Source organism: Cupressus sempervirens, chromosome 11 (assembly GCF_028749045.1).
Source record: "Cupressus sempervirens isolate cs-2001-9-10 chromosome 11, ASM2874904v1, whole genome shotgun sequence".
Classification (NCBI taxonomy): Eukaryota; Viridiplantae; Streptophyta; class Pinopsida; order Cupressales; family Cupressaceae; genus Cupressus; species Cupressus sempervirens.
The window spans coordinates 561,000,360-561,012,222 of record NC_143128.1 but is presented as its reverse complement, the minus strand read 5'-3'; positions in this window follow the sequence as shown (position 1 = coordinate 561,012,222).

Sequence of the window (11,863 nt, the reverse complement as noted above, 5' to 3'; positions counted from 1 at the left end):
TACACAACTTGGAAAACTCGTGCCCAAAGAGTGCAACTAATGCAAAGTTCACTAGATTTCACTTCTAGGACTTGGAAAAGGTTCCAATTTATTAAAAAACAACTAAAACACCTAATCCTAGGCTATCTTGACCAAAAACTCAAAAAGACCCAATTTTTGCTCATATCTTGCATAAAGTGGCCTAGGCATACATATCTTGCTCATATCTTTCTCACCGTTCATTGTGGGATAAAACTATCAATTTCCTTAGCTCTAGGTGGCTAGGTAAACCCTATCCCCAAGCTCATCCTATCCTGTTGAGCAATTGAACATTCTCGGGTACACTAAACCAAAATGTCGCTAAGAGTCATTAAATGCCATAGGGAAATGATCTTTGACTAGGCATATCTCAGAGCTCGTGTAAGGTATGGATGAAATTTTAGGTTAAATAGGACCATGTTACAAAGATCTACAATAACCTCGCTCACTTTTCGGAGATCTTACTCCATTTTGATTTTGTGGTGCCATCTCAGGCGATGCTAAAACTTGTAGTATTGGCTAGTAAAAAGGTTTCAACTACCGAATCTCTCTCACCATTCATTGTGGGATCAAATTGTATATTTTGTTAGCTCTATGTGGCTAGGTGAACCCTAGCCCCAAGCTTGTTCCATCCCTTTGAGAGCTCAAATTTTCTTGGGCACGTCGAACTGAAATGTCAGTAAGAGTCACTAAATGCCATAGGGCAGGGATTTTTGATGGGGCTATCTCAAAGCTTGTGTGAGGTATGGATGCAATTTTAGGTGCTATAGGACCATGTTGTAAAGACCAATATTAAATTTTCTCTCTTTTTGGAGATATTACTCTATTTTTATTTTGCGGTGCCATCTTGGGTGATGCTGAAACTTGTAGTGTTGGCTAGTACAAAGTTGCCAACTACCAAATCTCCCTCATCATTCATCATGGAATCAATTTGTCTATTTTGTTAGCTCCAAGTGGCCAGGTAAACCCTAGCACCAATATTGTCCCATCCCATTGAGCACTCAAATGTTCTCAAGCATGCCGAACTGAAATGTCCCTAAGAGTCACTAAATGCCATAGGGTAGTGATCTTTGATGGGGCATATCTTAGAGCTTGTGTGAGCTATGGATGCAATTATAGGTTTTATAACACCTTGTTGTAGAGACCTACAATAACCTCTCTCACTTTTTGGAGATCTTACTCCCTTTTAATTTTGCAGTGTCATCTCTAGTGATGCTAAAACTTGTAGTGTTGGCCAGTACAAAGTTGCCAACTACGAAATCTCCCACAATGTTCGTCATGAGATCAAACTCTATATTCCATTATCTTTGGGTAGCTAGGTAAACTCTAGCCCCAAGCTCATGTCATCCTATTGAGTGCTTGAACATTCTCAAGCATGCCAAACCAAAATGTCTTAAGAGTCACTAAATGCCATAGGATAGTGATCTTTGACGGGGCATACCTTAGATCTTGTGTGAGAGATGGATGCAATTTTGGGTACTATAGGACCATGTTGTAGAGACCTACAATACCTCTCTCTCTTTTTGGAGATCTTACTCCCTTTTTATTTTTCCACGCCATCTTGGGTGATGCTGAAACTTGCAGTGATGTCCAATACAAAGTTGCCAACTACAAAATCTCCCTCACCATTCATTATGGGATCAAACTATTTGTTTTTTTAGCTTCAAATGGTTGGGTAAGCCCTAGCCCTAAGATCGTCCCATCTTGTTGAGCGCTCAAATTTTTTCAAGCGTGCCAAATAGAAATATCCCTTAGAGTCACTAAATGCCATAGGGCAGTGATCTTTGACGGGGCATATCTTAGAGCTTGTGTGAGGTATGGATGCTATTCTAGGTGATATAGGACCATGTTGTAGAGATCTAAAATAACTTCTCTCATGTTTTGGAGATCTTACTCTATTTTGGATTTACAATGCCATATTGGGTGATGCTGAAACTTGTAGTGTTGGCCAGTACAAAGTTGCAAACTGCCAAGTCTCCCTCACCATTCATCATGGGATCAAACTATCTATTTCGTTTGCTATGGGTTGCCAAGTAAACCCTAACCCCAAGCTCATCCCAATAGTTATAGGTTTTGTCTCTTCATCCTAAGTAATTGGCATACCCTAGATGACACTAAGATAACCATTTTCTTCTGAAATGTCCTTTTCTCTCAGATTAATCTCTTTATTAAGTAGGTTTTCTATATCTTCCTTTTTATATTTAATAGATGTAGCTACAATTCCTTTGTATATTAATCCTTCCTCTGTAGGAATGAGAAGGCATGGGGAGTGAGGCCAACTATTGGTCACTGTATTGAAAAGGTGGTTCTTGGCCATGCCACTAATGGGAATCATTTCAATCTTATTTTCAAACTCAACACCTCATTTTTCTTGTAAGAATAATATATATTGTTTTCAATGTCTTTGAAATATTTACAGCTAGTATCTAATAGCTTATTCATTGTTTTTCAATATTCATGAGAAAATAAGGTATTTGGTTACCTAATAGGTCCTAGCATCTTAACTAGTGTCCTATAATACTCCTAGATAGACCCATTTGACCCAAATATGTAAAGAGAATAAAATTCTCAAAAGTTGCAATGTTGCTCAAAAAATTGCTTGAGTAACTTTTGCAATTTTTGAAAAAAAGTTGCAAATGGAAGTTTGGGAAGTTGTAATTATCCATGCTTGGGTATATGAGCATGGGAAACATTTTTTCAAAGGTTAGAAGGTTTCTAGTCAGAATTGGACTTCTACTTCAATTTTCCTCCACTTGATGGGTGTTGGATAGGTTTAAAAACTATTCATGTGTCTCTTTAATCAAATTCAATCTTTGTCTTGTCTCCTTCAAAAATTCCATAGTACTTCCTGCTTGCCACTATTTTGGTGAACTGGACTATTCCCCTTGATTCACCACAGCTCCTATGGTACCCTCATGGTCACCCTCTATGCTACCTTTGTGGTTCCCTTTAGCAAGTTTCTTGAACCTTTGTCTTCATTCAGTTTCATGTGCATGAATTAGGGTTTGGTGTTTGATGGGTATGGAATCAATTTATTCCCTTCAATTTTTATCCCTATTTACTATCTTTGGCATACATACTTCTCATTTGTGAATTTAAAACATGTATAAAAAGAACACTTTATTTATGTATATTCTCCGTACATAATCATGGATCGTTTATGCAATTGTTACATAGTTTAGTGCTATTTTCACTCACACTCTTATGATATTTCACTCACATTCTCATGGCCTAGGGCTCATGGGTTACACCTCCATAAATTTTCATCATGATCCTTAGATTCCTAATTATTATGTTCCAAGACATTTTGGAGGATTTGTTCCATGTGTTGTTTCCACTCGATTTCCTCTTGTTCCCTTGTTTGTGCAAGAAATGCTTGTGCAAACAATTGAGGAAACTAATGCAACAATCAATTTTCATTAAGGCCCACATTCAGTGAGTCCCAAATAGTATCCTCTGAAACTCCTTTAAATATGACTTGATCTCTCTGTATGAAGGTTTGAATGCTCTTACAGAACAAAATATGAAAACTTGCAGTTGTTTCATGCTTGTGTTCATATATCTCGATTATTCCATTTTTGTTAGTTCTCATGTTCTCCACAAGATGTATTCCTATTTATTTTACTCTTTGTATGACATTGCTTATGTCACTTTCCCCTTATTCAAAATCAAAAATGGCACCAAATGTTTAGCATCATGGGTAAACAAGTTCAATGCATAATAGAAAAGTAAAGAATGTAACACCAAGTTTCATAAGACATTGTTATTGCTTTCATTAATGTTCTTGTAAATATAATATAAGACAATGCATTTTTTATTGATTTCTAATGTCACTTAGGTAGGTGTACATATAGCACCGAAAGGTTTGTGACTCGACCATTATTTTCCAACTATCTTATGTACTAGACAACTTACATACTATAACTATTCCTAAAGGTTGACAATTATTCTTGACAACAATGAAAATATTGTTCAATACAGTTATAGGTTAACTGAATTGGTTGTTACAATTATAATTTCTAGTGGAACTGCAAGTGATGAAGAAGTGGTAAATAAAAGGATAAGAACATTGCTTCTTGTTTATGCATTAAACTTTCTACAATTCATGAATTGAGAACATTTGAAAGAATTTCCATCTATGAATCAATTTGTACGCTTATTGCATTTGAGATGAACAATTATGATGATAGTATTCCAAAGGTTTAAGCAACTTTTAAGGAATCCTTATCATTATCCAAATATGTTCAAATTGGAGGCACAAGACACTATTTTGGTAATAGTGTATGTTAGTGATGTGATATTGTCTGAGAAGTGTATCTTTCTTATTTACTAATATTTAATAGAAAAAATATATTGAGAGGTTAGAAGTCTTTTTTGAAAATGGTGAAAAACTAAGGATTTTATATTGACTAATATTCATAGTTTTCAAGAGTTATGTAAATTTTCATGGAAAAATAAAATTTTCAACTAAATATTGCCTAAAAACTTGACATCATTTGATTGTATAAAGAAACTTAATTGTATGAAGTAGTTAATATTTAATAAGCACCATATAGTGGCTAAGTACTTTCCTTTAGTAAAGTAGAATAATAATTAATTCTAAAGCTAATTTATATGTAAAGTATTTTTTTATGTTTTAAGTTTTAATTAATTATACAAATATGTAATTTAAATAACAAATATCCAAAACACACACACACACACACACACACACACACACATATAATTTTCTTATATAACAAAAACTTACTCTATTCAAGTCAAGCCTCTTGACAACCGATTGTTTGAGTCAATGTCGACTCTAGAAGTTTATACCATTTTCTTAAGAATTGCATGTGGGTAACTCTTAAAGCTAAATAATGATTGTTTATAAGAGAAACAATTTCTAAGATTGAATATCTAAGATTACAGTTAACATCAAAATCTATAAGATTGTAGTTAAAGATAAATAATGAATTCTGCTTATACCCAGGCAGTTAACGTCGGTGCAAGCAATCTTACACGTGGGCAATTCTTAAGAAAATGGTATAAGAGTTACCCACGTGGGTATAAGAGAAGTTTATACCATTTTCCTCCTTGATTTCCTAATAATGATTGTTATTATCATGTATACTCGACATGATGTCATGTATTAATAATGAGAAATTCTTTAGACTACACAAGGAATGAATCTCAGATTGCAGTTAAAGCTAAATATTGAATTCTTTTATTTATTATTTATTAATAAAGTTCATTTTGAAGAACCCAAAACAAAAACAACAATCTACTTCATAAAACATCTGTGGCAAAAGTCAAACGTGGCACTTGTAGTTTGATTTTTATGCGTTTCCCCATTTAAGGGTAACCCACTAAAGATGGAACTAGTATACTTAAAATTTTAATTCAATTTTTTTTTGTAAAATAAGCCGAGAGGTGTCTAATTTCAAAAGAATTAATATAAATTTAGTAAATATTGTATTCAAATAAATAGAAAAGTTCTACGAATAAACTATTGTATTTGTTTTTATATATACTATGCCTTGATATTAAGCATACAAAACAAAACAAAAATTAAAAATTAGTCACCTCACATGGACCTTTTTCTGAATGGACGGCAGAACATGAAGAGTTGAGGAGGGAATAAATGACAAGCCTAAAATATGGCAAGCAAGCCCACTGAAGAGAAAGGAAGAGAAAAGTGCTGAAGTGGGAAAAGGACCTAACTGGTTTATTAAGCGTAAAACAAGGCCAAAAAGTTGTCATTATATGTGATTGAATTCCAACTAGATAGTTTGTTGTAGTTGGGCTATGAAAATTTACCTTGCTTAATCAAGGTAGATGTATAATAGGCCAACAAACTCTATAAACGTGCAAATATTTGTAGAAAAACACTTACTGGCGTACAATATGGCACCAATACGAAGAAACCCACATCTAAAACGGTCCAGTACCATTTACGTAGTCTCCAAAAGTTACGACAGATTTTGCATTATAATCAGTCAAACATGGAGGATATTTCCATGCTTTAAGGCCCCGTTTGGTTGGGGAAGATGAATTTCTCTCATAACTAGGTTATCTGATAACCAGGTTTTCGAAAACCTGGTTATGTATTTTAGGAAAATAGTTGGACCGTTTGGTTGACATAGAAGATGAATTTTCAAATCCATATTCTACATTTGGTTGCCAATTTAGAAATTGGAATTGGAATGGAATATGATTGGGAATATCTTTTTCTTGCGTTTGGTTGTTCATTTTCGAATTGGAATTGGAATTTGATGTAAATTTTTTTAATCTTATTTAATTAGTGAAACACAAGGATTATAATGAGTAAATTATTAATATTTATGATTTAATTTATTTATAATTAGACTACATTATTATTATTTTTTATTCTTGAATATTCACAATTTTATTTTGTAAGTCAAGAATAAATAAAATGATTATTATTTTTTATTTTAATTCTATTTATTAGCAAAGAAAAGTAAAAAATAATCATACTTGCAATCATTTGTACAAAGTTATTTTTTGTCCCATTGTTGGAAATTGTGATCATATATATTATATATTTTTGAAATATTATGTAAGACAAATTTATCGTCGAATTGAATTTATTGTCAAGTTCATCTGAACTTCATAATTGTCGAACTCAAACTCAAACTCGAACCTTGTGACTTAGCCGCTAAATATGTGTGTGTTTGTGTCCTCCCTCTATCCCTCCTTGTGTTTGTGTTCATCCACGTGATTTGGCAGAAGGATTGGACACAATAAATGTTGTTTATGCAGATGAATTATTGCCTACACTATATGAGAAATCTCGCATCTCTTAGGACCAGTTGCTGACATAGAGAGGGATTGTGAGGCCTGTTGTGGCTCTTGGTCAATATCTTCAGAATCCATTAGCCATGGTTGCAACATTATATAGTCTTGGCAAAGAAATATTATCATTGAAGCTTCATTCACTGGAACATTTCCTTACTCTAGATGAAAAGTATGAAGCTGTTGAGCAGGTGGGTAAAAGCATAGATCTGTGTCACCGTTTGTGATACAAAAACCTGTTTTGGTCAAATCTTGTTTCTCTATCAAAACTCAATTTTTAAAAAAAACTAAAAATTCCCTTTTATAGATTTCAGATTCAATATCATCATTATATAAATTTTTGAGTGTTTTGATTAGTTATAATATGTTATAATCTCAAAATATTATAAATCGATATTTCAACATTTCAGAAGATGCTCTCTCAAAAAATGAAAAAAAATAGTAAATCATATCAAAAAAAAAATTTAAAAATATTTATCACTAGAGGAGAGAATCCTCTTCACGAATATGTAATTTATTTTCAAGAAGGTATAGATTTGATAGGGAAGTTTTGACGGGAGGAAAAAACTGTTGGATTCTGACAAGGTCGAACTTGAGTACTTATAACAAAGAAAATATACATCAAAAATAATTATTTCTTTTTTTGTGCACTAGCTATACATGTCATCTATAAAATATTTTCAAATTAAAACAAAAAAAGGTGATTTGCACATACTTGTTTGACAGGAACTACATCCTATATTTTTTACAGTTAAAAAAGGGACTTCAAAATAAAATAAAATGAATAAATTCTTAGTCAAAAAAATTATAAAAATTATAGGCATAAAATTCATACAATTCTACACATTTCATCAGTTTACATCATCTTCATATTTTAAACACAAATACCATTTTTTTGTCATTAATGTTGAACTGTCACATTCTGATAACACGTTTCTTTATAAAAGGTGACACAGGTTTGTGCTTTTACCCAGGTAATGGTCACAACAACCAACTGTAGAGGCTATGAAACGACTTGTCTTTATAAATGCTATTGGTTTTTTTAAGCGTTAGAGGGAATGGACAAGCAGCATCTGGAAACCATGTTATGGATCCATTGGATGATACTAGAATTCATCCAAAGTCATATGAAATTGCCAAGAAAATGGCTAAGGACATATATTGTGAAGAAGTTGGACATGATATAGATGATATGGATGAGGAAACACAAGAAATAGTTGTTGAGCATGTCAAAAAATATCTTGATCTGTTAAATGCCCTTGATATTGATAAAAATGCTAGAAGTGTGGAGCAACGGACATCCAATAAAAAGCAGAAAACCCTTGCTGACATAAAGATTGAATTGTTACATGGATTTCAGGATTTGAGATCACCATACAAAGAGCCATCCCAGGATGAGGAATTTTATCTGCTGACTGGAGAAAATGAAGAGACCCTGTCAGTGGGAAAAATTGTCCAACCAACAGCCCACAGAGTCCAAAATCATCGTATAATTTGTGATCTGGAATCAGGCTTGATAGGAATAATATTGAAAGAGGAGCTTTCTGATGATCTAGATATACATCTTGTAGAAAAAATTGCAGAAGGCAGCATCCTTACCTGTTGGGTGAAAACTATGACAAAAGTGAAGTACCTAGTTGAGTTAACTTGCAAAGAGAGTTCACTGAAGACTGATAACTATCAGGGTGAACAGGATAAGGATAAGGAGGTTAAGGATCCATATTTTACGGAAGAGGATTCCATTTCACGAAGTGAACAAGAGAATGAAACCATTAAGTTCCTAGCAAATAAAGAGCCAGGGGAGAGTATAATCCATCCAAGCTTGAAAGGGCCTATTCACTTGATTCTAACACTAAACATTTTCAATGGAGTTTATGCACACAAGAATATTGTGGAGGGGAGAAAAGGCCAAAAGGATTTTGCTAGCTATCTTCGACTTGGAAAATACTTTCAATTGGGGAGAGACATTTGAAGATCTTGATGAGGTCATAGACAGATATATATTCAAGAGAGGATAAGATATTTCGGTATTTTGTTCTACTGTTTGGTGAGTCATAAAACACACATCAACAGACACCTTTCTACAGATGCAGGAACACACAAGCTCCTCTCTCTCTCTCTCTCTCTCGCTCTCTCCCTCCGTCCCTCCCTCCCCCCTTCTTATCCCGCACTCTCTACCCCTCTATGTATCTCTCCCTTTTAATAAATTTATTAAGTTAGTTAATTATTCAACAAAATATGCAACTAAAATTTTACGTGAAATATTATATAGGAAAAAATATACCATTTTACATTCACAATCATTAAACATTTGATGATAACTTTAACAAGAAAAATGATGCTTTGTCAATAATTGCTCTTAAAAAATGTGGAATTTTGGCAACATAGATTTTACATGCAATTTTAAAAAAAAAGATCATGAAAATCATTAATCATATAAATCATATTTTAACATCATGAAATTCTGATAATGAATTTCACATAATTACTACACCATGAAAACTTGCTAACTTGATAGAACAATATCCATGATTTGAATGGTGGTGTGAAAACAAACCGTTAAATACAAAAACACTGAGAAATCCACAATGTATGCCCTTATGCTCCACATTCGACGGCAACCCTCTCATGCTGCTCAATCTTCCCATTACTGTATGTATTGTTAGATGGTCAATCCTGCATATATGAACTAAACATGCTTGAAAAATTAAAACCTAATTTATTTTTTAATGGAATACACCAAGGAGTGGCATCATAAATATTGATCATTTACAAACACAGTAAACAATCATCAGATAGCTCATTTTTTATCAGCATGTGTCGTCTTGCAATATTAGCAAATCAAGAGCAATAAAAAAATACAAGAGAAAGACACTTTATCAATACCATTGACAATCTTGTCAAGAAGCATGTACATAGGAAACCAAATTGTGAAAAAAAAAAACAAGAAATTTAAAAAATATCCAAGCAAATTAGGAATATACATATAACATGGGCCAGAATCATGACTATACAATCATCTACCAGAAATCCTCAATACTTTTGATAATCTTGTCAACGAGAACATACATAGGAAATCAAATAGGGACAAAAAGACAAAAAATAAAAACATATGCAAGAAAATTAGGACTATAGATATAACATAAGACAGAATCATGAACTATACAATCATCTAGCAAATCACATTTCTATATGCTTTCAAGTTCTACAATTGAGCATTCATCATTTTCCACTCCTTGTGTATTCCACATATGTATGGTTCAAATATAACTCTAATTAACAATGCAATGAACAACTATACCAAACGTTTACGAGATCATAAACTACGTGTTGTGAAAGATCAATGCAATACCATTAAACAAAGCCAACTAACCATCTAGAATTATTTCACATGCCAATCGTTTGAATGCCAATTAAATGAACAACTAAACTATGTATTGACCAATGCCAATCATGTCAATGAAATGAATGACTAAACTATGCATAGATCAAGTATGTATACATACGTACATACATGTGTGTACATACATGTGCACAGACATACATACATATGTGCATACACACGTACATACATGTGTACATACATACACATGTACATACATACATACACACATACATACATACATATGTACATACATACATGCATACATACATACATCCACACATACATACATACATGCTTAGCAAAATAGTAAAAATGTGCTCAGTAATGATTTTCAATATAGTGTTGTGACAGATCAATGCAATACCATTACACAAAGCCAATTAACCATCTAGAATGATTTCACATGCCAATCGTGTGAATGCTAATGAAATGAACAACTATCCTACGTATTGACCAATGCCAATCATGTCAATAAAATGGATGACTAAACTATGCATAGATCAAGTTTGTATGCATACGTACATACATGTGTGTACATACATACATACGCATATATATACATACATTCTTAGCAAAATAGTAAAAATGTGCTCAGTAATGAGTTCCAGTATAGTGTTGTGAGAGATCAATGCACTGCATAGATCAAGGATGTATACATGCGTACATACATGTGTGTACATACATACGCACATACGTACGTACGTATGTACGTACATGTGTGTACATACATACTATTTGTTTAGCAAAATAGTCAATATGTGCTCACTAATGAATTCCAGTATAGTGTTGTGATAGATCAATACCAGTGAAATGGACAACTAAACTTTGTAACAGTTTCTTGCCAGTAATGAGTTCTAGTATAGTGCTGTGAGAGATGAATGCAATACCATATAAATAGAGCCAAGCCATAAACTATCTGTAGATCAATGCCAATCATGGCTTTTATCTAGACATAATCAATATGTGCTCAATATGTGCTCAATAATGAAATTTACAAGTATATCACTAGCTTTTATCTATACATAGCTGACCTATACATAGTTTATCATGGTTCTATTTCTATCTGCTATTTGCTTAGCATAGTCAATAGATGTGGTAACTATTTGTTTCAAATCTATTTAGCAAAATAGTCAATATGTGCTCACTAATAAATTCCAATATGGTGCTGTGAGAGATCAATACCAGTGAAATGAACAACTAAACTTTGTAACAGTGTCTGGTTGTTTGTGTCAAATCTATTTAGCAAAATAGTCAATATGTGCTCAATAATGAATTCCATTGTGTGCTCATGTGATTACCTGTATATATCATAATGCCAATCATAATAGCAAAACATGGCAATCATGCTTTTATCTATACATAGTTGACCTATACATAGTTTATCATGGTTCAAATCTATTTAGCAAAATAGTCCAATACATGTTGTAACAGGTTGTTTAGAATCTGTTTAACAAAATAGTAAATATATGCTCACTAATGACTTCCAGTATAGTGTTGTGAGAGATCAATGCAATACCATTAATCAAAGTGAATCATTCCAATGAAATGAACAACTAAATTATGGATATATCAAGTATGTATAGATGCATGCAAAATCATTCAACATACTTATGAGGTCATAAACTATGTACAGATCAATGCAATACCATTAAACGCAGCCAACTC